The 26886-nt window shown below is 47.1% G+C and overlaps 2 protein-coding genes and 1 long non-coding RNA gene across 7 annotated transcripts in view; 1 reads left to right on the top strand and 2 right to left on the bottom strand.

Annotated features, from left to right (window-relative positions):
- The window catches only part of TBC1D7 (TBC1 domain family member 7), a 151153-nt gene that overhangs the window by 74014 nt on the left and 50253 nt on the right, over window positions 1-26886 (bottom strand). The gene's annotated exons all lie outside the window — the stretch shown is intronic.
- GFOD1 (Gfo/Idh/MocA-like oxidoreductase domain containing 1) overlaps window positions 1-26886 on the bottom strand; it is a 108727-nt gene that overhangs the window by 30780 nt on the left and 51061 nt on the right. Inside the window, exon 1 of one of the 5 annotated variants that reach the window (XM_082413348.1) lies at window positions 6412-6503. The exons of 3 other annotated variants lie outside the window; for them this stretch is intronic. The gene's annotated coding sequence lies outside the window, so the exon portion shown is untranslated. Of the gene's footprint in view, window positions 1-6407; window positions 6504-26886 lie in introns of those variants that run through there. One more of the 5 variants, XM_082413349.1, reaches the window with a different exon arrangement.
- LOC309638016 lies at window positions 9614-25723 on the top strand. Its single transcript, XR_014250955.1, has 2 exons — window positions 9614-15121; window positions 15421-25723. It is a non-coding gene; the product is annotated as an uncharacterized lncRNA (long non-coding RNA).

Below are 26886 nucleotides of genomic sequence, written 5' to 3' on the forward strand. Positions count from 1 at the left end.
TAGAGCGCAGGCTCAGTAGTTGTGGCGCACGGGCTTAGTTGCTCCACGGCATGTGGGATCTTCCCGGACCAGGGCTCGAACCCGCATCCCCTGCATTGGCAGTTGGACTCCTAACCGCTGCGCCACCAGGGAAGTCCCAAGGGGTGAACATTTTTATATTAAATATATTTTATATTAAAATAAACACAGACACATGTGGAACCAAATACAAATTCTGCATTAAGTTTCAGAAGAAGAAATTTCCGACTATAGGCCATGTCCCCAGATACTCTTTCTCCTTAAGTCTGTACTCCCTTTTCTTAACAAATATCTCAGAAGAAAGTCTGAGAAGCCGGGTTTAGGGAAAAGTGCCAACACTGGAGCCTTCATAGCTGTGTTTGACTCCTGGCACAGCTAGCCACTAGCTGTATCACGTTAGTTACTGTACTGTGATAAATTATGTGATATAATATTTATTATACATATTATATATATATATAACATATATGATGTTATATAACACCATATAGCATATACAGTATATATAACACATGTTATATAATATTATGTATTATATATAATATACAGTATATGTAATATATGTTATATACTATTATATATTATATAATGTTATGTGTGTATGTATGTGTATATATATACACATATATACATATACATATATATACACACACACATATATCTATCTATCTATGTATATATAAAACTTAGCCTTCCTGCGCTTCTCAATCAATGGCACCTTCTCTCTTTCCTGCCAGCCAGGGTTCAGGCCAGCCAGGGTTCAGAGCAGGACCCCAGAAAAGGAACCACCGAGGGCCATTCAGGGGCTCAGGGTCTTTTTAAAAAGCCTCTCTATTGACAAAAATGCTACGGACACCAGTTGACTCTGCTCATTCTCTTTATTTCTTCTAGCACAAAACACGAGCTAGTTAATAATAATGTTGGGCATTTAAAAGAAAAGGGCTATACAGGCACTTTGGAAAAGAGGCAGATTTTTAAGAATGTAAAACATATAGCGAGGGCTTCCCTGGTGGCACAGTGGTTAAGAATCCACCTGCCAGTGCACGGTACACAGGTTCGAGCCCTGGTCCAGGAGGATCCCACATGCCGTGGAGCAACTAAGCCCGTGCGCCACAGCTACTGAGGCTGCGTGCCACAACTACTGAGCCCACGCTCTGCAATAGGAGAAGCCGCCACAATGAGAAGCCTGCACACCACAACAAAGAGTGGCTCCCGCTCACTGCAACTAGAGAAAGCCCGCGTGCAGCAACGAAGACTTAACGCAGCCAAAAATAATAAATATAAATAAAATAAATTTTAAAAATATATATTAAAAATAACAACACATGTATCGACCCTAAAGCCCAGCAACTCCATTCCTAGAAATGTACTGAAGAGAAATAAAAACATTTGTCAACATAAAAAACCTGAACATGAACGTTCATAGCAGTTTTATTTATGAAAGCCCCAAACTGGAAACAACCCAAATGTCCATTAGCAGCTGAATGGATAAAGGAATTGTGGTACATCCATAAAATGGAATCTACTCAGCAAGAAAAACAAGTGACCTGCTGAGACATGCAGCAATGTGGAGAAATCTGAGACATGCTACACTGAGTGCAAGAAGCCAGATGGGAAAAGGCCCATACTCTATGACTCTATTTCTATGAGATTTGTTCCATAGGCAAAGTAAGCTATCATGACAGAAAGCACAGCAGTGGGTACCGGGCTGAGGCTGGGAGGGTAGAGTATGGACCCCAAGGTAAACTCAGGAAACTTTCTGGAATGATGGAAATATTCCACATCATGAGACTGGGGTGGTGTTACATAGGTATATACATTTATTAAAACTCATCAAACTATACACGTAAAATGAATGCATTTTATTGTATATAAAGTATACCTCCATGAAGTAAAGAGAGAGAGAAACAGAAAGGGACAAAGAGAGAGAGAGAGAAAAGAGAAAGAGAGAGAGAGGTGTCTGATGTCTTTGATGGCATGTTCCCTTTCGAGGAGGCCAATGCATTGTTTCTCTTTCTCCTAAAATCCTCCACAGTAAATCACGTAATCACTAAGAAGCTGAGTTTCACCCTAAAGGGATTATTATCTATGAAACCATGAGAATGCTGATTTTTATTTTTAAAAGGAGAGACCCCTGGTCTTCTGATATATTGGGGAGAGAGTAAAGATTTGATGGAAGGCGGAAGCTCTAGAATGGACACAGCACAGGCTATTACACAGAAACGTGCACAATGCTGGGGCCAAGATTTAGCCAGTACACAACCAATTAGAGGTGGAAAAAAATTAAAACATGTATCTATCAGTTGGTCAATAGCCTCTGCCCTGAGATTTCTAAGCATCTCCCCATCATCCAGGACGCCTTCCCACCTCCCCAGGGTCCAGCAACTTGAAGGTTGGCAGCTACACAGACAAGACCCTATTCCAGTTGTAAGGTGGCTTCCGGGCTGATGGGCTGGTGCCTGGGCACCCTGGAGGGGAAATATTTTTAATGCCTCCCCTGCAAGAACAATATGAGTTAAGAGTAATCCACAAGCATATAGTGATTAAAAGAGCACACTTTGTCAGAATGAATTGCTGCCAATGGAAAAAACACACAAGTGGGATTTTTTTTTAGGCACACGCCATGTAAAAACTCTTAAGGGGTTTTTCCACTTGTAAGCCCGGCTTTGACCATAATTGCAGACTTGTGTCTCGCTTCCAGATAAACATTTTAAATGATGAGAAGAGGGAAGAATCTTGGAAGAACAGAGAGAAAACCACATCTGATGACTGGAAGCCAGGGATGAGAAATGGGAACACAAGGGGCCCTGAGTGAGAAACTCTTCCGCAGGGCTGGGGGAATCTAGCTCTCCACCCTATTAAATAAACTGAGAAGAGTGAGAGCCTTCTTTGTCACTCCTGAGAACAATTAGTCTTTGTTGCTCAAGTATGGGGGGTGGAGATAGGAAACAATGGTGTTGTGTCCAGTATCTTCCGCAGAGATTATTTCTCCTCTGCAGGTGCTTGGAGAGTTAACAACAGCGTCATACACTGTGTAGACCAATGGACCTACTGCCAGAGGAAATAATTCTATGTTTCAAGTTTTTTTATCTGAAATGAAGCAGGAGGATTCTGATTCCAGTTAATGAGGATTATCTGACTGTAGATGTTAGCTTTGTATGAGGTCAGAGGCTCACTGTGCCTGAATTATATAAATTGAAATCCTCAGTGCACGAAAAAGAGAAAAGAGGAGCCATTAGAAAATGAAGGGGACTTGAAAGATAATCACTGCCAGGTTTAAGGGGAGGGCTTGTTTGGATCCTGATTTGAGAAGGCCAACCATGAGAAGACACTCTAGAGACAATCAAAGAGATGTGAATCTGGGTTGTGTAGTGAATGAGACCAAGGAATTCTTGTTAATTGTTATGGGTCCAATAGTGGCCTGGTGGCTAATTGGAAAGAGAGGGAGGGAGGAAGGAAGGGAGAAATGAAGGGAACTAACACATGCTAACTTAGGTATTTACAACATGTGGAATGTCATATCAGTATTTTGGATGGTATTTAAATATTTAAAGTTTTGCAGAAAAATGAATGATCTAAAAATTAAATTAGGAAAACAAGTCCATTAATAACAGCATCAAAAAGGATAAAATATTGGGTTGGCCAGAAAGTCGTTCAGGTTTTTCGTAAGAGCTTATGGGAAAACCTGAACGGACTTTTTGGCCAACCCGATACTTAGAAATATATTTAAGAAATGCAAAACTTGTACTCTGAAAACTCAAAAAAATTGCTGAAAGAAATTAGAGAAGACTTACATAATTGGAAAGATATCCTATGTTCATGGATCAGAAGAGCTAATATTGTTAAGATGTGATACTACCCAATCTGTTGATCTACAGATTCAACACAATTTCTATCAAAATTCCAGCTGCCCACCCCCTTTTTCTTTTTTTTTACAAATTGATAAGCTGATCCTAAAATTCATATGGAAATGCACCCAGAATAGCAAAAACAATCTTGAAAGAAAACAAAGTTAGAAGACGAACACCTCATGATTTCAAACTTAAGGCTACAGTAATCAAGATGGTGTGGTACTGCCATGAGGATAGACAAATAGATCAGTGAAATATTTAGAATTGAGAATTCAGAAATAAACCCTCACACTTATGGCTAATTGGTTTTCAACAATGGTGCCAAGACCATTCAATGGGGAAAGAATAGTCTTTTCAACAAGTGATGTCTGAAACTGGATATCCATATGCAAAAGAATGAAGTTGGACCTTTACTTCATGCCATATGCAAAAATTAACTCAAAATGAATCAAAGCCCTAAGTGTAAAAGCTAAAATTATAAAACTTTTAGAAGAAAACATAGGAGTAAAACTTTGAGACCTTGTGTTAGTAGGTTACGACCGTGGCATCCAAACTCCATGGACTTGAACCTCAGTCTGCCACTTCCTTGTTATGGCCAAGTGGGCGGCTTAATTTCGCTTAGTTTCAGCGAAAATGAAGATACAATCAGCCTCATGAGGCTGTTACAAGAACTATATGAGGCAACACTGGCATCTCCCAGAACATGAACTCAGTCTATGTGAGTTCATTGTTAGCCATGTTCTTAGTAAAAGAACATGTAAGCTACAGAGTGAAGCCTATGTATGGACTTGGGTGCAAAATGTAAAATGCCATTTCCAGATTTAAAAAAGCAATTCCAATTTACAAAGCTTGGTGTGAATTCTCTACAATGGGTAATTTTCATGGGATCTGTAGTGTAAAACAGTTTGTTTCAAAGGTCCCAAGAGTAGCATGCTGGAGTCCTCTGGATCAAATTCCACCTGAAGACATTGCTTATGGAGGAACCAGCATTTAAAATTTTTGAATTTGGATGCCTTTACATGGGGCACCTCCTTCCAGTGAACCACAAGCCCAACCATTCCTTATTGTATAACCTCAGGCATATCTCACTTGTTTACATCATAGTCTGGTTCCTGAAGATGACTGTTTCTACCCTCTATCTCAAATGCTGTGAAATCTTTGTTGGCTATCCAACTTTCTTCTTACAAATGTTTAGAGAGCCTCTTCTTTTTTTTTTTTTTCTTAAAAAAGACTTAAAATTTTGGAAGGTTTTAAGGTTCTTTTTAATATTTTCAATAACTTAAAAAATATGGCGCTAAAATATTTTAAAAGGTAACATAGACCAGCACTGTCCCAACAGAAGTATCACGCAAGCTACAAATGCAAGTCACTTGCATAATTTTAAATTTTCTAATAGTCACATGAAAAAAGTCAAAAAAACATATTTTATATTCTTCTTTCAAACTAAGTGCTTGAAATCCGGTGTGTATTTTACATTTAGAGTACATCTCAATTTGGAGCGGCTACATTTCAAGTGCTCAATAGCCACGGTTGGCCAGCAGCTTTCGAACTGGACGGCGCAGATATAGGAAACCAATGACAAACCATGCGCTGTAAGACCTTAGAGGAAGAGGTGGGGGTCTACAGGAAAAGAACATTGACATTAGAAACTATTTAAGTGGCAGATTCTGGGGCTTTGGCGGTCACGGTGGTGACAATGGTCATGCTGAAGTTCGAGATGGAGTGAAACGGAGATCATGTGATTCCAGTGCAGGAGTGGGAGGAGAGGATATTCAGGGCTTCCTTTTCTGCTGTGGTTTCTACTTCCATCCTCCCTACTCCAGGCATATTGGGGGTGGGATAGGACAGGGTTGAAGAAAAAGCAAAGAAGAGTAGGTGGGGTTGAGAGAGCACCACTCCTAATATTTAAATCTGCTTTGAGCTCAGGCCCCCACTCAGCGGTGGCCCGAAGGGTCCTGGGGTGAGGATTTTCCAGCTACTCCTGACCTCCCCTCCCCAGCTTCTGAGGCAGCTTCTCTATCTCCAAAGAACAGGCGTTCTGCCTCTGCTCTTCAAGGAATATTATGTTCTCCCAACTGTGATATTTTGGGTGTTTTTGGCAGGAGGTGGGATGGGCAGGGGTGGAAATAGCTCACAAATGTTCTCTGAACAAGAAACCAGGAAAGTACAGACACCTGACCTCAGGATTTTGTTGGCTCCAGGGACATCACTGTAAACCCACTAACACTAATTGCTTTCACATCTGCTCCCATTTCTAGTGGAAATAAAATGCCTCTCCAGCTAATGGGAGACAGAACGCCCGCTTGCTGTTTGTTTACCTCGTTTCTTAAGAGCTCTCGCTCCCACCACTCCTCCCCCGGCCCCCAGCCTGAAACCCTTGAAAGGGCATCTTGAGCAAAGCTGGCAGGAGCCTCACATGCACAGAAAGGATGCCTGTGTTCCTGCTGGGGCTGCAGAACTCCCTAGTCCTAGACTAAACAAATGCGGGGTGTTGGGGGAGGCAGAAAGGAGAGAGAGAGAAAAGGGAAGGAATCCTACTTGCTTTTAATTCATGCTTCCTGGGATATTTTGGATCTCTTTATTTGACATGAAGTACCAAGATCTGAACCCCAACTTCTGAATTCAGACTTCTGACTGCCAAAGAAGGGAAAAATACAAGTCTAGCTGAAATTGGGGTTTAAGCAAATGGACTCTCAACCCACTGGACCTAACACAGTTGCCCTTTAAAATGATTTACGGCAGCTCACTGGGAAGCCATCTTTGACACAGTCCTGTTCTAGCTGGGCTGCCTGTGTTTACCCCTGTGGTAGGACTTATTACACAACATGGTCTGTCTCCTCACTGACCGTTGGCAGGACAGCATCTTACACACCCCTCTATCTTCAACGCCGAGCATGGGTCTCGGCAAAGCACAGGTGTAGCTCAGAGCTCTGGCCGTCCCTCCCCTCTCCCCAAAGATTCTAGTAACAGAACCATTCATTTTTAGCTGGACCCACAGTTGCTAAGAATAAAAACTACATTTCCCAGTCTCCCCTGCAGTTAAGTGTGGCCATGTGACTAAGTTCTAGCTAATAGGATATGAGTAGAAGTGATTTTATATATATAATATATATAATATAAAGTTCCCCTGGTGCAATTCTCCATCTCCCTTCTTCCTGTGTGAATACTGACCAGGCTGAGGTCATCTTGGGCCATGTAGTCAAGGACAACACCCTAGGGATGGTGGTGTGATAAGACAGGTTCCTGGAGCCTAGACAGTGTGGAGTGTCAGACTGCTTTTGGAGGGGCTGCTGTGTGAGAACGAAACTTATTTTGGAACTGGGTTATGGTAGCTGAAATTACATGCTTAGGATTTATTTGTTGAAGAAAAGAAAGGATGATACCCCTATAACAGAGAACCCCACTGTGATGGTTATTTTATGTGACTGGGCCACAGGGTGCCCAGACATTAGGTCAAACTTTATTCTGCAGTATCTGGAAGGGTGTTTCTGGATGAGATTAACATTTGAACTGGTAGACGGAGTAAGCAGATTGCCCTCCCTAATGTGGGTGGGCCTCATCCAATGAACTGAAGACCTCGGTCTGAAGGCTGAGTAAGAGGGACCTCCTGCTGCCCAGCTGTCTGAGCTATCAGTCTTTTCCTGCCTTTGAGCTAAAACTGAGACATCAGCTCTTCTTGAGTCTCAAGGCTGTTGGCTTTCAGACTAGAACTTACCATTGGCTTCCCTGGTTCTCCGGCCTTTGGACTTGTTCTGGAACTGCATACACCATTGGCTCCAGTGGGTTTCCAGCTCACCGACCACAGCCTTGGGGCTTCTCGGCCTCCATCACTGTATGACCTATTCCCTTATGATAAATCTCTTTCTTTATTCTTGGCAAACATGGGCTCAGCTGAAAGTTAATGGTTCTGTTACTAGAGAAGAGGAGAGCTGATTTGGGGGAGGAGAGGGGCAGCCGGGGGTCTGTGCTACATCTATAATTTGCCGAGACCCATGCTAGGCGCTGGAGGTAAAGTGGTGTATAAGATGCGATCCTGCCAGTGGTCAATGGGGAGACAGACAAGGCGTTGTCTAATTACACCATACTGTGAGCTAGAGAGAGATAGATATAGACATAGATCTAGATATATCTCCAATTGGTTCTGTTTCTCCAGAGAGCCCTGAACTAATACACTCACTCTTTGGCTCTCCTTCTGGACAGCCAGCCTCTGGTTCTTCCTACCTCTCTTACTGATGAAGAATCTTACATCCCTGACTAGACTACATGCTCCTGGGCTACAGAGGTTCATCTTTCTCATCACCTTCTTTTGTCTCCACCTCCCTCTATATGCTGCCTACTCTAGGCTGGAACAGAGCAGCACTCCATGACCAGACACTTGAATAAAGGATGATATTAAAAACAAAGCCCCTGGGGACTTCCCTGGTGGCGCAGTGGTTAAGAATCTGCCTGTCAATGCAGAGGACAAGGGTTCGAGCCCTGGTCCGGGAAGATCCCACATGCCACGGATCAGCTAAGCCCGTGCGCCACAACTACTGAGCCTGCGCTCTAAAGCCTGTGAGCCATAACTACTGAACCCACGTGCCACAACTACTGAAGCCTGTGTGCCTAGAGCCCGTGCTCCACAAGAGAAGCCACCGCAATGAGAAGCCCGCGCACCACAACGAAGAGTAGTCCCCGCTCGCCGTAAAAAAAAAAAAGCCCACGCGCAGCAAATGAAGACAATGAATGCAATGAAGACACAATGCAGCCAAAAATAAACTAATTAATTAATTAAAAAAAAAAAAAGAAAACAAAGCCCTTTGTCTTGTCTCTTTGGAGTGCTTTCAAAACACCCTGTTACAATGGCCTAGAAGACTGTCCAAGATGGCCAAGTTCAAACAGCTTATCTTAGCATCAAAACCTTCAAAGCAGAGACTGGGTTTTTGTATAAACATCTTCTGTGTAGCCATGATGTTCTATGTAGTGAAATGAAAGTGGAAAATTGGGGGGAAATTAATTTGGGGGGAAATTAAGATCAAATGGGGCTCAGAGAATAAACTGTTGCAACCAGATTTAGTCAGATGGCTTTTCCTGAGTCACTGAATTTCATCAGGAGAGAACTGCAGACACAAACCCTTTGTTTAACGTAGCTGGTGATGAAATAAATAGGGTGACTCTGACTCGACCCCCTCCCCTCCTCACACCCTTCCAACCGACTTCCCGAGATTGCCCAAACAAAGAGCAGAAGTTCAAAGAATCTCTCTTCTTGGGTCAGCTCCCAGAGGATGGGAGCACTTGCCTTTGCTCCCAGGAAAACCGTGATCGGGTGAAGGTATGTGAGAAACGTGCCCTTCCCTACGCGACACCGCAGAAGGGAGAGTGGCCCGGAGCCTGTCACGGGACTGTTTGTCTCCATGTGGAGAATGTTTATGAACTGACACATTCGCTCTCCAGCTCAGGAAATAGCTGCCTGGTCAGAACACAATTGAACCTGACCTTGGGCCCCAGCTGTGGCAGGCAGAGGTTAATTTCCTTTCCTCCTGGGCAGGACCCAGTGCTGATTGTCTTCTTGTGCCTAATTACATTTTCTGCACAATACAGCATGCACCTTATCTCGGGCAGCAGGCAGCTAGGCCAAAGCTTCCCCTGGTTCCTCCCTATGGTTTGAAGTAGAAGTTTGATAAGGGGCACATTTCACTTTAAAAAAAAAAACAAAAAAAAATACTGTTAATTGTGAGGAGAAAGTACTTTTTCTGCTGGTACTTTTTCCTCCAGTAAAAATGCATATTTGCCTGTGAGAACCTCCCCATGTGACCTGGCAGGGAGAAAATAGAAAGCAGCCATGAAAAGGAGCTCAGGTGAACAACTTAGGACCTGAAGAAAAGTAGGCCAGTGGGTTGAAATAAAATCCTGCCACAAGTAAGCAAAAGTTTTAATAAGCAAGAGACAGTGTGGTGCTGGCACAGGCCTTGGGTCCCCTACTTTCAGTGTGTTCCTGGCCATCGGTGCTCAATGGCCATCTCAGTTGGGATGATACACTTGTTTATTTAAATATTCATTTATTTTGGGGTGACTTTATTGCGTTTTGGAGAAATGACACATATTCCTTTTTTTGCTTTTTTACTTAACTCAGAAAACTCTGAAGAGGAAAATGTAACTTCTAAATCCCACCAGCCATCAAGCAACCATCCTTAAGTTAGGTGACCGCGATCGAGTTATATCTTTCTGTACATGTACGGTTAGGAAGATGGGTAGATTTATAGGTAAGAAATAATTTAAAAGGGACTTTACCACACACTATCCTTTCAGTATTTGAACTTGACAGATAAGAAAGAAACTGAAATGAAACAGAATCTGCTGGATTTCTGAAAAGATACAGATTTCAAGCCTGGCAGGATTCTGAAGGCAGGGTGAACGTCCAAGGCCCACTGAGGTAAATGACGTCAGAAAGGCAGGTAGCACGGGGAAATAAAACCCCAAGCCCTAAGAGATTTGAACTGTTTTCCTTGGCCCTCTGGAGAGATGCCATCAGTTGAGATAGGGTGGCCTGCTCTGGACTCAGTTTTCTGCAAGCCCAGGGCCTGGCTTTAACACCGCAGCTGGCTCACCGTGCATTTGCGCAGATTAGCTGACCTCTTCAGAAGGGAGCATCTACCTAGTGCTGGTAAATTCTGACAGTCACAATGAAGGTGGAAAGGAGGTTGCTAGTCACTGAGTATGCTGGCAGGAGAAAAGCGGGGAACAATGTGAAAGCTCAGAATTCGTATCAGGGGACTCCCAGGATAGACCAACGGAGGTCTGACCAGTTTGGATGAAAGATGAAAAAGAGAAGAGAAAGAGTGAGGGAGGAAGGCGGGGGGGTGGGGTGGGAGAAAAAGACACATCTGGCAACCCTGACGCTGAAAACCAAAACCTTATCTACCCCTAACCCCACCCCTTACGCTCTGTCTGGGCAGCGGAGGGCACATCATTATTCACATAGCGAAGCAGTTTAACCTCAAGGAGACAGTGGGAAATACTTTCAAAGTAACCAGGGCCTCGTACCCAGGTGTATGATAAAGCCTCAAGCTCAGGAAGAGTCAGGGCCCTACAAAGAGCCAAGTTCACGTGTAGCCCTGTCGGCCATTGTCCTTGCCCCCCAGCACTGCCAGAAGGAAGGAGGAGGAACAGAAGGAAGGTTCCAGGCAAGGGGACACCTTAAGTCAGAGACGCCAGCTGTGAAAATGCCAGCGGCTCCAGGCCCTGCAGGAATCACACCTCTGGCTGTCGGCCAGCCTCCTCCACTACGAGGGGAGAACCCAGAGAGACTCCAGCTGTCCGTTCTTATCCAGTTGCAACGGGGGGCCTGTTCTCCTCAGATGCAGGGACAGAGTGTCACCTGGGAGACATCCTGCCCCCCCCACAGAGGTCAGCGGTTGGCCCCCAAGATGAAGGCCTGTCCTCCCAGCCTGTGACAGGAACCAGGCCTGAGGGCGAAAGAGCACATCGGCATTTTCTTCTCTCAACGAATTGAGATTAGACGTCTCCTCACCTGACACTAGCACAGCCTCCGGTGAGAGACCTGGGCTAAGCCTTTGCTTCCGAGGCTGCGTACAGAGGCTCAGCGCATGGGCTTTGGAACCAGGATGCCCAGTTCTGGCTCTGCTGCATTCTCAAGTTCTTTGTGCCTCTGTTTCCTCATCTGTGAAATGGGAGGAATATTCACAGCTACCTTAGAGCTACTGCAGGGATTAGAGGAGTTGGCCCACGCAGAGCCCTGAGCACAGTTCCAGGACACAGGAAAGGCCGTGAGGGCCATTACTACCACTGAGCCCTTAATAAGTGTTAGGGGCTAAATTGTGTCCCTGGAAATTCATATGGTGAAGTCCTTACCCCCAGTACCTCAGAATGTGACTGTACTTGGAGAGAGGGTCTTTCAAGAGGTCTTTAAGGTAAAGGAAGTCACAAGGGTGGGCCCTAATCCAGTATGACTGGTGTCCTTATAAGAAGGAGAGATTAGGACACAGATGTGTATAGAAGGAAGACCACGTGAAGACACAGGGAAAAGGCGGCCGTCTACAAGCCAAGGGAGAGGCCTCAGAAGAAACCAACCCTGCCAACACCTTGATCTCAGACTTCTAGCCTCCAGAACGTGAGGAAATAAATTTTGTTGTTGAAGCCACCCGGTCTATGGTACTTTGTCATGGCATCCCCAGCAAACTAAAACACATACGGGTTGACTATTATTTTAGCAGAACTGACATCCAGCCAGTGTGAACCCATGTGGCAGTGCAGCCAGTGTCGCACCTGATTGGTGATATCAGTTATAAAATAGTTTTCACATCTGCCCCACTTCGTGTTAGTCTTATCCCAGTGGCGCTCACTCTTGTGTGAGAGAATCAGCCTTTCGCTACAGAATCAGTGAGAACGGGTCCGCTTTCTGGCCCCCGCATCTTGCCTCCCTTTCCGGGCTCACACAGTCCAGGGCTCTGCACCCTCTGAGCATCTCTGCCTCCCTTCCTTGAAGCATGAAAGTTGCAACAGTGAAGGGGTGAAGGGGGCTCCTCTGAGCAAGGCCATCACCAAATCCTCATCTGAGGAGCCCTCGGGTTCCTGCCTGCTTCAGAGAGTGTAGCGTCTGAGGGATGTGACCGGGTTGCTATGACAACAAGCACGGCACGCTGTTTGCTCAGCACCATTCACAGTCTTCCAGGCAGTCTCGGTGCCACCCACTGTACACGCAAGAAGCCCGGGGAGATCTGAACTGGGAAAGAAGTTGTACCAGAGCACTGAGTACACCCAGGCTGATGGCCCCCCTTGCTCTGTCATCAAGTTAGCCATGGCCATCACGTCCCCCTGAAGGTCTGCCCCTGAGACTACGTTCTGCTGTCACCTGGCATTCTCTTTCTCTTGTAAGGTTGTTGGCCACACAGATTTGGTGGAGCATTTGCCCACAGTGCCCTGACCCTTTCACGCTCTCTCGGGCAGCAGGAGAAAGGAGCAGAGGTGAACTTTCAGTCTCACGAATCTGCCTGCGGATAGGCAGCGTGGGGAGTGGGTCACCACTGGCTAGGGATTGTTTAGCTGTTACTGGTCTCCACTCTCTCCTGACACCACGGTACGTGAGCCCAGCCGGAGTCGGCAAGGACGACGAGGAGTAACAGGCATGCATTCCTCAGCCAAGGCAATCAAAAGAAGAGGTCTGGTCCAAGAAAAACTAATACAATCTTCTTCTAATAGAAGGTACCCACAGGGGCATTCAGTCCAGAAGGGCAGGGAGCTCCCACGTGGCTGGAATTTAGCTCTTTATTCTCCACATCTAAAGTAAGCCAAGGGTGAGGAAACCTGAAAAGAATGTCTGAGCATTCTTTGGCCAAATTGGGAGTGGGAGGAAGCACCGCTTTGAAGCATGCACTGCCCCCTCCCACCAGGGCCACACCAGCTACCACCGCCTGGCACGTCAAGCAGCCTGTGCTCCCCTCAAACTAGCACGTGTGTGAACCAACCCACAGCAAAAGCAAACAAACAACCTGGCAGATCAGCCCCCAAGACTCTGCTGAGCGAACCAGGTCCAATCTCATAGTTCAGTTTGGTTCTGTCTCTTGAACAGATTACTGAGAACAGCAATGCCTTCGGGAATTATACAGCACAAAAATGTTCGCTGTAAAGAGGCCAATAGAAAATGCATGAGATGGCTAAGCCCCTAAAACCATCACAGAAATCAAGTTCTGGAGTTTACAGTTGATGTTTTCCTCTGCTTTACAGTTGCCAAAGCAAACCACGTTTGTTATACAGAGAAGGGCTTGTTAATACCAGTCCAGTGCAAGTTTTGTCCACCTGTAGAAGGCTGCCACTTAAGAGGAGGTTACTCTGTCCCCTAGTCAGGCTAAGTGTTATTAAACCACTTCTAAGCACCCACTGATATGCCAGGTGGTCTGGGGAGACCACGGGAGACAAACAAAGCACGGCCCCTGTTCATTAGCATCTTGCCATCTGGATGGGGAGAAAAGATGTGCATATTTGGAAATGACTGGAGATGGCAGTGCGGTCACACAGGATGGAGGGCCAGACCGCGTGACACAGGTATCAGTGCTTAAGAATTTGGAGAGCGCCAGAGTCACCCAGCCCTACTGCACATCCAACCAAGTAAACAAAACTAGTCAGCAAAGACCGGAGAGGCCGAAGAGCCGAGCTGCTGGTCTGAAATGGGGCAGGTGGTGTATTTGGTGGCTCAGGGTCATCAGGGCTGTCTCTGGCCGGACACGCTGCCCAGCACAGAGTTGGAGAGAGTGAGTCTGAGGGCAACTTCTGGCACCACCACTTGCTGCGTGCATGATCTTGGGCCCCTCACAGGATCCCCCTGGGCCTCCACAGCTCCAGCTGTAAGTGGAGACTGAAAAACAGCACTCACATCACTGGGTTGTCGTAGAAAGAGCTTCTGCACAGTGCCTGGCACACAGGAAGTGCCTGATAAGTGTCAGCTGTCACTACCATGGGTCTGGACTTCTAACGGGCTTCCCTCCAGCTAATGGCAGGAGTCAGGATGTTCAGTCTAAGGCAAAAGACAGATTCGGTAACAGAAACCGATTTTTAATTTTAAACAAGACAAGGGAGGGAGATTATTTACAAAACAGAAACAGACTCACAGTCACAGAAAACCAAGACAAGAAAATAAACTATGGTTACCAAAGGGGAAAGGGAGTGGGGGAGGGATAAACTAGGAGCTTGGGATTAACAGATACACACCACTATGTAGAAAATAAACAAGGATTTACTGTAGAGCACAGGGAACCATATTCAGTCTCTTATAATTACCTACAACGGAAAAGAGTTTTAAAAAATGCACACATATATATATGTATATATATATAACTGAATCACTTTGCTGTACACCTGAAACTAACGTAATATTGTAAGTCAACTATACTTCAATGAAAAAAAAAAAAAAAGGGGAGGGAGAGGCCCTAGAGTGCCATGAATATGGCGTTAGTCAGAAGAGGCTGCAAGTCAGTGAAGGCCACTGTCACCCCAGCCCATGTGGTTAGGAACAGCAGGCTGCCTGCTGTTCCCGCGGGTGACCAGCTGCTGCAGCGCCCAAGCAGGGAACTGAAGTCAACCCTGAAGGCAAGGGGCATCACGACGATGTCCCAGAACACCTAGCGGCAGGGAACGAGCCCAACTGCCTGCTGCAAGGACAGCACTCTTCACTGCCTGGATTCAGGCCACTCCCCAGTGCTGTCACCCTTCTCGGTGAGAACACATAGAATATTCCTCAGAGGCTAGACCCAGACACCGTCCCTTTCTCATGTCCTCTTTTTTTTTTTTTAATTAATCCATTTTTGGCTGTGTTGGGTCTTCGCCTCTGTGAGGGATTTCTCTAGTTGCGGCAAGCAGGGCCACTCTTCATCGCAGCGCGCGGGCCCTCTCACCATCGCGGCCTCTCCCGTTGCGGAGCACAGGCCCCAGACGCGCAGGCTCAGTAGTTGTGGCTCACGGGCCCAGTTGCTCCGCGGCATGTGGGATCCTCCCGGACCAGGGCCCGAACCCGCGTCCCCCTCACCGGCAGGCAGACTCCCAACCACTGCGCCACCAGGGAAGCCCCTCATGTCCTCTTAAAAGTCAGTCCCCTCCCCTCTCCACCTTTTCCAGAACTTGAACATACAAACCTCCTCATGAGATCATTCTAGAACATGCCCGATCACAGGAAACATGACCTTCCTTTGCCAGCCCGTCTGCCCTGCCCTTCCGCCCACTGAGCCCCTTCAGCACTGACATCCCCGCCGAGGGAGGGCATTCTCTCTCCTGAAATGAACGCAGTACGGCTGAGTCACCCCCTCCCCCCCGCACCTTGTCTTGGCCACCCAGGCTCAGAACACAAGACGCAGCCCTCAGAACGTGGATGCGACTGGGCGTGGTCCAGCCCCGAAGGTAGCTACAGACCTGGGATGCCTTCCTACCCTCATGTTTCCTCAAGGTGAGGCATCTGTCCAAGTCCTGGACCAGGGTGGAGGGGGGGTGGTGAGGACCTGGCTTCACCTCTGCAGGGCATCAAGTAACAGACCGGCACCTGTGTGGGTTTGGCTTCAATATCTGGGCAAGTTGACTTATTTGATGGCTCACGAAGATCTGTTTTGGACCATGGAAAGGGCTAAATGAGATAATGAACACAAAGCACGCAGTTTAGCGTTTGGCACACGATGGCCACTCGCCTACCCGATCATTAGTGTTATTATCTGTATGTTTATTATGATTAGTGTTCAGTTTTCTATCCATTCATTCAACAAACACTGACCATGTTTTTTTTAGCATCAACCATGTGCCAGGCACACATGGTCCCAGCCCTCCTGGAATTTAGAATCTAGCTGCGGAGACAGCCAATAAACAAGTAAACAGAGAGAGACATCATTTCAGGTCCTGGAAGGGCTAGGAAGGAATCAAATGGAGTTTGTGACAGAGAATAACAAGAGAGAACTTACTGTCGATAGTGTCACCAGGGAAGTCCTCAATGAAGTGACATTTAAGCTAAAATCTTAAGGATGAGAAAAAGCCAGAGAGGAGAGACTGAGTACGCTGAGTGGAGGGAATAGCACACAGGATGGCCCTGGGGTGGGCGGAAGCTTGGCAGGTCCAAAAAATGGCAGAAAGTCAGTATGGCTGGCATGCCATCACAAAGGAAAGTGTCACTGGGTGAGGTGGGAGAGTTGGGCAGGGGCTAGAGCTGTCGGCCTCGGAAGGACGTTTAATTTCGATCCTAAGGGATTGGGAGTCTCTGAACGGTTTTAATAGATGTATTACACTTTCTTCACTTATTCACAGCAAACATTTATATCTGTCCATTATTGAGCACTCAGTATGTGCCAGCCTCTGTGATAAGAATTTTACTTGCATTATCTAAGCAACATAGCAGTGATGGGTACTAGGGTGATGGAGACAGGGACAGAGAAGTGGACAGATTTGAGATGTACATAAGAGCAAAGAGAGCAGTTAGGCTTTGCTGGTAGAATGAATGGGGCTCAGGGAAGAAACTAGCTCAGACATGGCCACTGGCTTCTCCAACTACGGCATCATCATCATTATCATCTCTCAGGCACGATTATCATTTAACCAAAGGACAAGATTAACTCAGTCAACTTATTTATAGAGCACCAACTATAAACATGGCACTTTGAAGGACACTGTGTTCACTAAGAAGCACGTGCCAGGTTACCCTGCACTCTAGCGTACTCTAGTACTCCGTGCTTTACTTACTGCCAATGGCTGAGTCTAGAAATAATTTCCAAAACAACCTGACAACTGCTCAATGGTCCAGTTGATTTAAGTCAGCTCCAAGAGCAAAGCCAGGGGACAAACCTAAAGACACAAAGTACCAGTGCTGTTACCAATGCAACGGTGCCGCTAGTACAGATGGCGTCACTTAGCGTGAAAGGCTTCTTATTGCGTCAAGCAGCCTGTCAGACAAAGACCCGGAACAATGTCAGCTCAAAACAGCAACACACAAAGCCCTCAGCCCAGGGACAGCTTCTCAAAAAGGCAGCAGTAAAGAATCGCTGGGACACGGTGTTCTTTCAACCACAGCATGAATAACGCCATCAGTAGCTACATCATCACTGAAACAATAATGCATGTCTGGATTGGGAACCTGCTGGGAAATGATTAAGATGAAAGAGTATAATCCACCCGCAGTGGGGATCACACACACTCATTTCAGTAAGAATGCATTTGCGAAGACGTGGACCACGTTCATCAATGTACAGATGAATTACACCACAATATGCAGCGGGTGTACTGAGGAAACGAAAACAAAGTGAGAAGAGAAAGGGACTTTCTAAAGGTGAATGCCTTGGGTGAATGCCCGAGCCTGGGAGGATGGGTTAACTTGTAGGTAAGGAGAGAGAAAGGCATCAATCAGGCTTACCTGACCTGGCTTCCACCCCACACCTGGACTAAGGCTGTCACTGTTAGAAGCCAGCCACTCCCCTACTCTAAAGTCTAAACCAAAGCCACTGCAGGGCACAGGCAAGACTATAAATCATAACAAAACAGGGAATGCGCCTTCCAAAACATGAAGGCTGGAATTGCAGTAAACAGTCATCTCCTGGGTGGGTAACTGTCCCTCCCTTGTTAATCTCTCTTCTGAGATGCCAAAGTCCAACCCAGACGCACAGTCTGATTGACACACAGCTGATCAAACTAGAGTCTGCGGCAGAACATGCAGCCCTCTGGATGATTCCCCTTGCATGGAAGAAGTTTTATTTTTTTATTCCAGCCCTCAGTTTGTTCATCCTTCCTTTAACAGAACAAGGCAAGTCATGCAGCCCCTGACATCCTGAAAATTATGAATGTGGAGACCATAAAAAGTGGCATAGAGAAGTCTGCCCTAAATTCAAACCCAGACCACCACGTGGAGTTTCTCTCTAGAAGCCCAGAGTATTGGTTTCATCAGTCACTGCTGCTCCTTACTTCTTATTCAACTCTTCCTTGGAACTGTAAGATGTTAAAGCTGAAAGGCATCTTAGAAACCAAGCTGTCTAGGGCTCACGTTCAAGATTAAGCAACAGGGGACTTCCCCGGTGGCACAGTGGTTAAGAATCTGCCTGCTAAGGCTTCCCTGGTGGCGCAGTGGTTGAGAGTCTGCCTGCTAATGCAGGGGACACGGGTTCAGGCCCTGGTCTGGGAGGATCCCACATGCCGCGGAGCAACTAGGCCCGTGAGCCACAACTACTGAGCCTGCGTGCGCGTCTGGAGCCTGTGCTCCGCAACAAGAGAGGCCACGATAGTGAGAGGCCCGCGCACCGCGATGAAGAGTGGCCCCCGCTTGCTGCAACTAGAGAAAGCCCTCGCACAGAAACGAAGACCCAACATAGCAATCAATCAATCAATCAATCAATCTTTAAAAAAAAAGAATCTGCCTGCCAGTGCAGGGTACATGGGTTTGAGCCCTGGTCCGGGAAGATCCCACATGCCACGGAGCAACTAAGCCCGTGCGCCACAACTACTGAGCCTGCTCTCTGAAGCCCGCGAGCCACAACTACCAAGCCCACGTGCTGCAACTACTGAAGCCTGTGTACCTAGAGCCCATGGTCCACAAGAAGAGAAGCCACCACAATGAGAAGACCACGCACCGCAACGAAGAGTAGCCCCCGCTCGCCACAACAACGACCCAATGTAGCCAAAAAAAAAAAAAAAAAAAAAAAAGATTAAGCAACAGACCTAGTAGCAAGGATGTGCTCGCAGGCACACATCTAGTAGAGCTAGAAGGAAAAGTAAGGTCTCCTGAGCCCTGGTCTAGTGAGCGCCTTCCTGTTATACTGGGAAATGTTTCTCAGCCCTTTTTACTAAACTTATCAATAATGCAAAGCTCTAGAAGGAAGTCCAACAGGTGCTGAAGCTGATGGGACATTCAAAATGCATCCTGACGATTGTCTGTTCAGTGCTTCCTGGCTGGATTGTATAGTTGCAGAGCTCTGGCAGGTGGTTCCTGGTTTTGTGGGGTTTTTTCTTAAGTTCCCATCCAGCAGAAGGCTTGGCATGGATGGAAAGAAACAGATGGCTCTGGCTCAAGTGTGGGCTGCCATGTTGGACTTCTACTGCATTTCCTGTGGAAGAAAACTTGGAAGGAAAGATTCGTGCCCATTTGAGAGGAAAGCATCTTTCCAAAAAGAGATGGATGTGATTGAGGCTTGGAGAGCACGATTTCAGAGAGGAACAGCCTGTTTTAGAAGTTCCTGCTCTTCCCCGGGGGAGGGAAAGCTTTCAGAGCCCTACTCCAAGGAATGCAATGAAGGCAAATGATGTCTGACCTCCCTACACTGTGTGCTCCTGGGGACCACTCCTCACGCCCCACTCTGCCTCCATCTCCTGCCCCCCGGACTGTGGCAGGAGCTGCTGCTCTCCTTCCTTCCCGCCCCTGCCTTCTGCTAAACCAGAGCCAGAGCCAGAGCCAGAGCCAGCCGTGGGAAGCAGAACATCAGGTCACATCGTCATCCTGCTACCAACACTCCGGTGGCTTTGCAGTACATCTAACACAGAATCTGAGTCCTTGCTGTGGCTTCCCGAGCGTCCACGGTGCCTCCCTCCCCTGACTCTCCCCCTGCTCACCTCCTCATGGTCCCCTGGCCTCCCCCGTCACAGAACACGTCAAACTCGCTCCAGCCCCTTTGAGCTGGCCGCCCCTCCACCCGGAGCGTCCAACCTGTGAATGTCCCCAGACAGTCACCCGTCTCGCTTCCTAAACATCTCTACTCGAACGTCAGAGGACCCGTCTCTGGCCACCTGAGGGGAGCCGGCCCCTCCCGCATCCCTCCCTGCCCCGTCCCTCTCTGTCCCCTCCCGACTCTGCTCCCGGACAGTGCACTCACCCCAGCTGCGGGGCTGCAGTCACTCCTTCGCTGTTTCTCTTCCCCGCGCTGGAAGCTCTGAGCACCATGTGGGCAGGACTCGGTCTGTCTGTCTGCTCTCCTGTCTGGGTCAACAGCAGGCACACAGAAGGAACTTAATACATACTCGTTGGCTTGCGTGGAACTGAACCCACGCCTTTAAACTTGGTCTGGATGGAGAGAACACCACTTCCGCTGGAAAACCCAAGGCCAGTTGGACCCTCTGGTTTCTTTGTACGTATAGATTTGTTTCTGAATATATACCCTTCCATCTGTCCACGTAGCCCTGCTTTTGAAGAGTGACAACCTCACGCCTCAGGGAACGCTACAGGGAGGGCTGGCAGGGAGGCTGAGGGAGCGGGGTCGGCCGACGACTTCCCAGAGGGACAGGGCCACCCGGGGCTCAGATCCCAAGCACAGCCCCGACTCTGAGGCATCTCTGTGCGGAAGATCCCATCCCATCTCGTTCTGAGACACAGCTAACTTAGGTGCGGAAAGCAGGGCAAGTTAAGAGAAGCAGAGAAAAGCAGAGGACGGCCAGAAGCTACCACGAACCAAGACGACCCCAGAGCCTCCTGCAAACGTCCCAACTCTGTGAGGACAGAGGCACGTCCTTTCTCTTTCCCATACGATGCCTCTAATTTGTATCACATGGAAACGCAGTAAAAGAGCTGCTGTCTTTTTTGCTAAGTCTCTGGAATAAACTTGGTCAGGTGTCTATCTTAACTTCCGGGGCTTCTATTTATGCAGCTGGCTGATGCCTCAACTTCAACAAAGGACTGATTTTCCAAGTCTAGGAAGAAGCAGGCAGGGGCCGCCCTCCTCTGTGTGGGAGCGTGACACGGCACTAAAGCTACGCTGCAGTGTGTTTTAAGAGTGGTTGTTTTAAATTCCATGCTCAGTAATTGCGTTCAGAAGAACTCACTCTAAACAGGATGTCACAAATCAGGCAAAAAGTTCCTTGCAAAGATATTCATCTCAGCATGATAATAGAAAAAAGCTGGAAACAACCTAAATATCTCAGGATAAGACTGATAATGCATGTAAAATTCTTAGCCCAACAGGGAACTCTGCTCAATATTCTGTAATAACCTAATGGGAAAAGAATTTGAAAAAGAATAGATACAAGTTTATGTACAACTGAATTACTTTGCTGTACCTGAAACTAACACAACATTGTTAATCAATGATACTCCCAATATAAAATAAAAAATTTTTTAAAAACCATAAAGACAAAACAAAAATTCTTAGCCCAGTGCCTGCCACACAGTGAGTGCTCCGTAAGGAGGAGATATAACATTTTATTGTGAGTAATTAAAGAAAGTGTGGTACACAGTAGGATGGATACTCTTTTAAGCTTTTTTCCCCCTGTTGTACAGTCACATGCCTATAAAAATCTAAGGAAAAGAAAAATAGACAATTACCCTTCAGCAGGAGACTGTCTATCCACCTGTATTTTCAGAAAAGTCCCATCTATCTTTTCCTACCACCGCAAGCCCTGTATCTGACAAATGCACAAAAGGCTATGCCACCCACAAGCTCTGTTCCTTCTACCTGAACTGCTGCTTTATCAGTCTTTTTCAGCCTTCCCTCTGAGAGGCAGATGGGGGAAAAAAAACCCCACCATCCTGTAATTCAATCAGCATTTTTAGCATCTATCACGTTTTGTGCTTTCACTGAGATGAATGTCACAGGAGGGACTATGTAGGTTATTGGGTCAGAAGCCCTTCCTGTCTAAGGAGGTTCCCCAGTGAGAGTCCAGTAGGTTTGCTGGGCAAGTACGGCCTTTCTCCAGGGCCGTCAATCAAACAGACACAGCAACCTGTGACGGATACATCATTGACTGGTCTCTTCCTCTGGGGAGCACCAAGGGGCAAAATCTGAAATGATAAGCTATACTTCCTTCGAGGAGAAATAGTTCTAAGGAAGGAAGAACACAACTCAGTAGGCTTTCAGAAAACTAGGGACTGGTTGGGACCCCTCTCCTTCACCTCTCTATATACACAATACAGGAACATACACAATCACACACACAGACCTACTCACCTACATGGCAATCACACACTTGCAAACATACACACAAAGACATGTGAATACACAATGCTCACATATACACACGCACATGATCTCCCTTTCCTCTAATCATACCCTTCCGCAGTTAAGGCTGCGATTCAGTCCTTAGGTTCTAATGACAACAAAAAGAACAGGAAGTTCACTTTTATGGTTTGTGATGCTGTGAAAACCCCAGGTGGAACCAGAGGCCCATGGAACTCATAGCACCCAGCCAGATGCTCCGAAGAGTAAAAGACAGCAGGTGCGGAGAAGGCCACGGCTGGAGGGGACTGAAGAGATCCCCCCCACCCCCGCCGCCCACAGAGGAGGATGCTGAGTATTACCAAGTGATGCTGAGGGTCCCCATGCCACGCCCTCCGCAGCTCCAACCCCAGTCCCCACCCAATACATCCCCTCCTTCATCCTCCCGCTTCCCCACTTGCTCAGGACTTGGTTTAAATCACGCCTCCACTGGACAGAAGAAGGCACTTCCCAAAAAGCAGACGTGCTTCCACATCTACACTGTGACCCTTCGCAAGTAAGTCACTAGCTGTTTCAGGTGGATGTGAACTCAGAAAAAGACAGAATAAAGAAACCCACCTTCCTTTTGATGCAGATCATTTCCATCTCAGTAGGAAGCATGTGTTCACCCAGATACCAGTGGGCTGGTTCCTTTGTTTAAACAAAGGCTTTCCTGAAAGCTACAGGGAACCAGAGGTCGAGGATTCTTAGCAAGAATTCTTCTCTTAGTGAAAGCAGGAGGTGCTCTGGTGGGAACGCCTTACCCTGGTTTGACAATTCTGGACATTCAGCTAGCCGGGTAAGTTGTGTGTGACTAGCGGTTTTACCCAAGGAACTAGTTTACATCCAGCTTGCTTTAGCTGGCTATTTCCTCTACATCTAATGCCCTTTTAAATGCAGAGCTTCCCAGATGAAGCACATGCGTGGGAACAGATGTGGTTCTCACACGGAAGTGGTGTCTGAGGGGCCACGATACCCGTCACGGCTGATCTACTGAAAACAGTCTTGAAAACCAACCAAGAGAATGCCTCTGAAAGTCTGTTTCACTTCCAAAAGAAAATAATGGAAGGAAACCCCAGACAGCATTATATCTGAGAGTAAATCTAAAGAGCCCAGCATAGTACCTGGCAGACAGAAAGTGACATAAATCTCAGTGTTTCGTTGAGAACATATTCCCGTCAACACCCGAAATTCACACACGGTGACGGTGACACTCCTAAGAGGCCAGGTTCCTTTACTGAGACCCTGTTGTGTGCAAAGCACTAGTCCAGTTGCTCCTTGTAAGCGTCGCAAGTCTCCCTGACAAGGCAGCCAGACCCACTTTACCATACAGAGGAGGATGCTGAGGTGCCAGTGTTATCCAATAAGTCAGTAGCAGAGCTGGGACTGGAGCCGCTTGGATCCAGGATGCGCTCTCTTCCCGCTCCGTTCCACTGCCTCACGTGAAGGACCTTCTGAAAGTATCTCAGAGATGGCTCCTTCCTCGGAGATCCTTTACGACCTACCTCCCACTCAAAGCTGGAATGTCCCCAGCGGACGGTCATTCACCCATTGCTTAAATAATTACAGTGACAATGGGCTCAGAGAGTTGCCCCTCCATGGCTGAGTTGTGAGCCAACTGTCAAAAGTCCTGTCTCTACACTGGGCTGAAAGCCGCGCTCACATAACTTGGATCCGTGGGTCCTGAGTGTGCTCAATTCTGGAACGGATTCTGCAAACATCAGGAAGATGATGCTGGCAATGATGATGACAGCGATGGCATCAATGTTCCTCTTAAATCCTCGTCACGCAGAGAAGCCAGATGCCAAGGGCTTCCCTTTCAAACCTAACACCCTACCCAGTACATGTGGGATATGTTTGGATGTGAACAAAAGAGAAAACGTAATACATTATGTCATCTGAATGTGGAATATCATAATACCATTAAAATCAGGTTTCAAAGGACACTCCCAACCATAAGAAAATGCCCACCACGTACGGTTAATGAGAACATTATGAAAGTAGTATGATCGCAATTTTGTAAAAAACAAACAAAAATAAAACTGACAACATAAAAATGTACAGAAGGAAATACAAAAAACATTGTCATCACCCTTGATTAATGCAGAGGGCTTTAAAAAATGTCTTCCTTTTATATTTCTGCATCATTTCGAAATTTTACAAAGGTTTTTTTTTTCTTTCTTAAATGTTTTGGACTTAACCATCCAATCTAGGGAACCACCTGTGAGCACATTCATATAAAGATTATAATATTAATAACAGTAGTAATGATAATAATAACTGTAGCAGCTCTAAAATTTATATTATTTACCCCAAACCAAGCAGCATTCTTGGGACTTCATACATATTAACACATTTCATCCTCATCACAACCCTCTGAGTTAGATACTACCATTGTCACCATTTTACAGATGAGAAAACTGAGGTTGGAAAGATTAAGTCACCTGTCAAAGGCCCCAGAACTAGTAAGAGGTAGAGCCAGGCTTTAAATGCAGGCAGTCTGACCCCAGGGGCGTGGCTCTTGGCCACGACTCTAAGGCCCATGTTCTACCAGACCTGAGCTAAGACAGGATTCAGAGGAGCAGAAAATGGCTCAAAAACCCACCTGATCCACTTCTGGGTATATATCCCAAATTACTGAAAACCAGATCTTGAAGAGATATCTGCACACCCATGTTCACTGCAGCATTATTCACAACAGCCAAGAGGTGCAAGCAACCTAAATACCCACTAACGGATGAATGGATAAAGAAAATGTGATACACACACACACACACACACACGATGGAATATTATTCAGCCTTAAAAAGAGACGGAATTCTGACACATGCTACAACATGAGTTGTCCTCATGGAGGAGCCTGGAGGGCATCATGCTAAGTGAAATAAGCCAGTCACAAAAGGACAAACATTATATAATTCCACTTACATGTGGTACTTAGAGTAGTCCAAATCATAAAGTAGACTGGTAGTTGCCAGGGGCTGGAGGGAGAGGGAAATGGAGAGTTTTTGTTTAATAGGGGCAGAGTTTCAGTTTTACAAGATGAGAGTTCTGGAGACGGACGGTGGTGATGGTTGCACAACATTATGAACGTATTAAATACCACTGAGGACTTCCCTGGTGGCACAGTGGTTAAGAATCCGCCTGCCAATGCTGGGGACACGGGTTCGAGCCCTGGTCTGGGAAGATCCCACGTGCCGCAGAGCAACTAAGCCCGTGCGCCACAACTACTGAGCCTGCAAGCCACAACTACTGAGCCTGCGTGCTGCAACTACTGATGCCCATGCACCTAGAGCCCATGGTCTGCAACAAGAGAAGCCACCGCAATGAGAAGCCCGCGCACCGCAACGAAGAGTAGCCCCCGCTCGCCGCAACTAGAGAAAGCCCGCGTGCAGCAATGAAGACCCAACGCAACCAAAAATAAATACATACATACATACATACATACCACTGAACTGTACATTTAAAATGGTTGCGATGGTAACTTTCATGTTATGTATATTTTACCACAAAAAAATTCTGGGAGAAAAGTTCAAAATGAATAAAAACCATCTGAAGGTTGTGAGCTTGTGGGGCTACTCAGAGACAGAAACTGGGGTCACAGTCCTCATTCAGGTCTGAAAGCTTCCAGGTCTCCACTCCATGCATCTTCCTGACCAGTACACATGGCCTGAGCGCTCCCACCCTGGCCCCTGCCAAGACAAAGCCAGCCAGAAGTAGGCTCCATGTGGTTCTTCTAGAAATTAAGCTGAAAATGACAGCCATGTTCACCACTTCTTCCCAGAAAAGAGGAAAAGGGTCTGAGCCGTCCCGCTCACATAGCTGTGGGCACAGGCACCTGTCACCAAGTTTGATGGGCGCCATCCGATGGGGGAAGCAGGTGAGTCAGGCTGAGTCTTGGTCTCCACCTCTCTCCCTCCTACCTGCCTCCACTGCGCCTCCTATGTGAGGGTTCTGGGACAAGAAGGCCACATACAACAAGGCAGGCCTCAGGTCCAGCCTGCCTGCTCCTACAGGGCAGAAGACACAAGCAGCAGGAAGCCACAGAAACAGCCAAGGATGGGGCTCGATGTCCCACAAACAACCTCGGGTCCATCCTCCCCCAGCCCTTACTGTGTCTTCTGGGTGACAAGGTGGGGTGGGAGCTCTAACTGGGGCTGAGACACAGACCTGCCAACTCCCAGTAAAATGACTGCCACCTCTCCTGCGGCCTCCTGAAGCTGCCAAGGTCCCAGGGGCACTGCCTGCTCCTTCAAAGCCTGGGAAGTTGCCTTCTGCCCCTGGGATGCTGAATGAGCATCTTGCTGGTGTCCTACAGGCACCCAAGGAGGGCACGTCACAAGAGCCTGGAGCAGGCAGGAGAGCAGCTCCCCAGAACTCTGGGTAGATGGACATGGCAGACCCCGGGGAAAGGGACAACTCAGCACCTTACAAGCCAGATGGGGACCGGAACTAAGCTAGAGCAGAGGGCAGACAGCCCCTACCGAAGGCAGCAAGTTCTCGGCAGCTTTCTCCTGCTCTGGGGATGGCAGCCGAGTCCGCTGGGAGAGAACATGGTTCTGGAGCCAGAGGCTGGGGTTCAAGTTCAGCAATTTCTTTCATTCCCTGTG

This window comes from Balaenoptera physalus, assembly GCF_965194825.1.
Source record: "Balaenoptera physalus genome assembly, chromosome: 11".
NCBI lineage: Eukaryota > Metazoa > Chordata > Mammalia > Artiodactyla > Balaenopteridae > Balaenoptera > Balaenoptera physalus.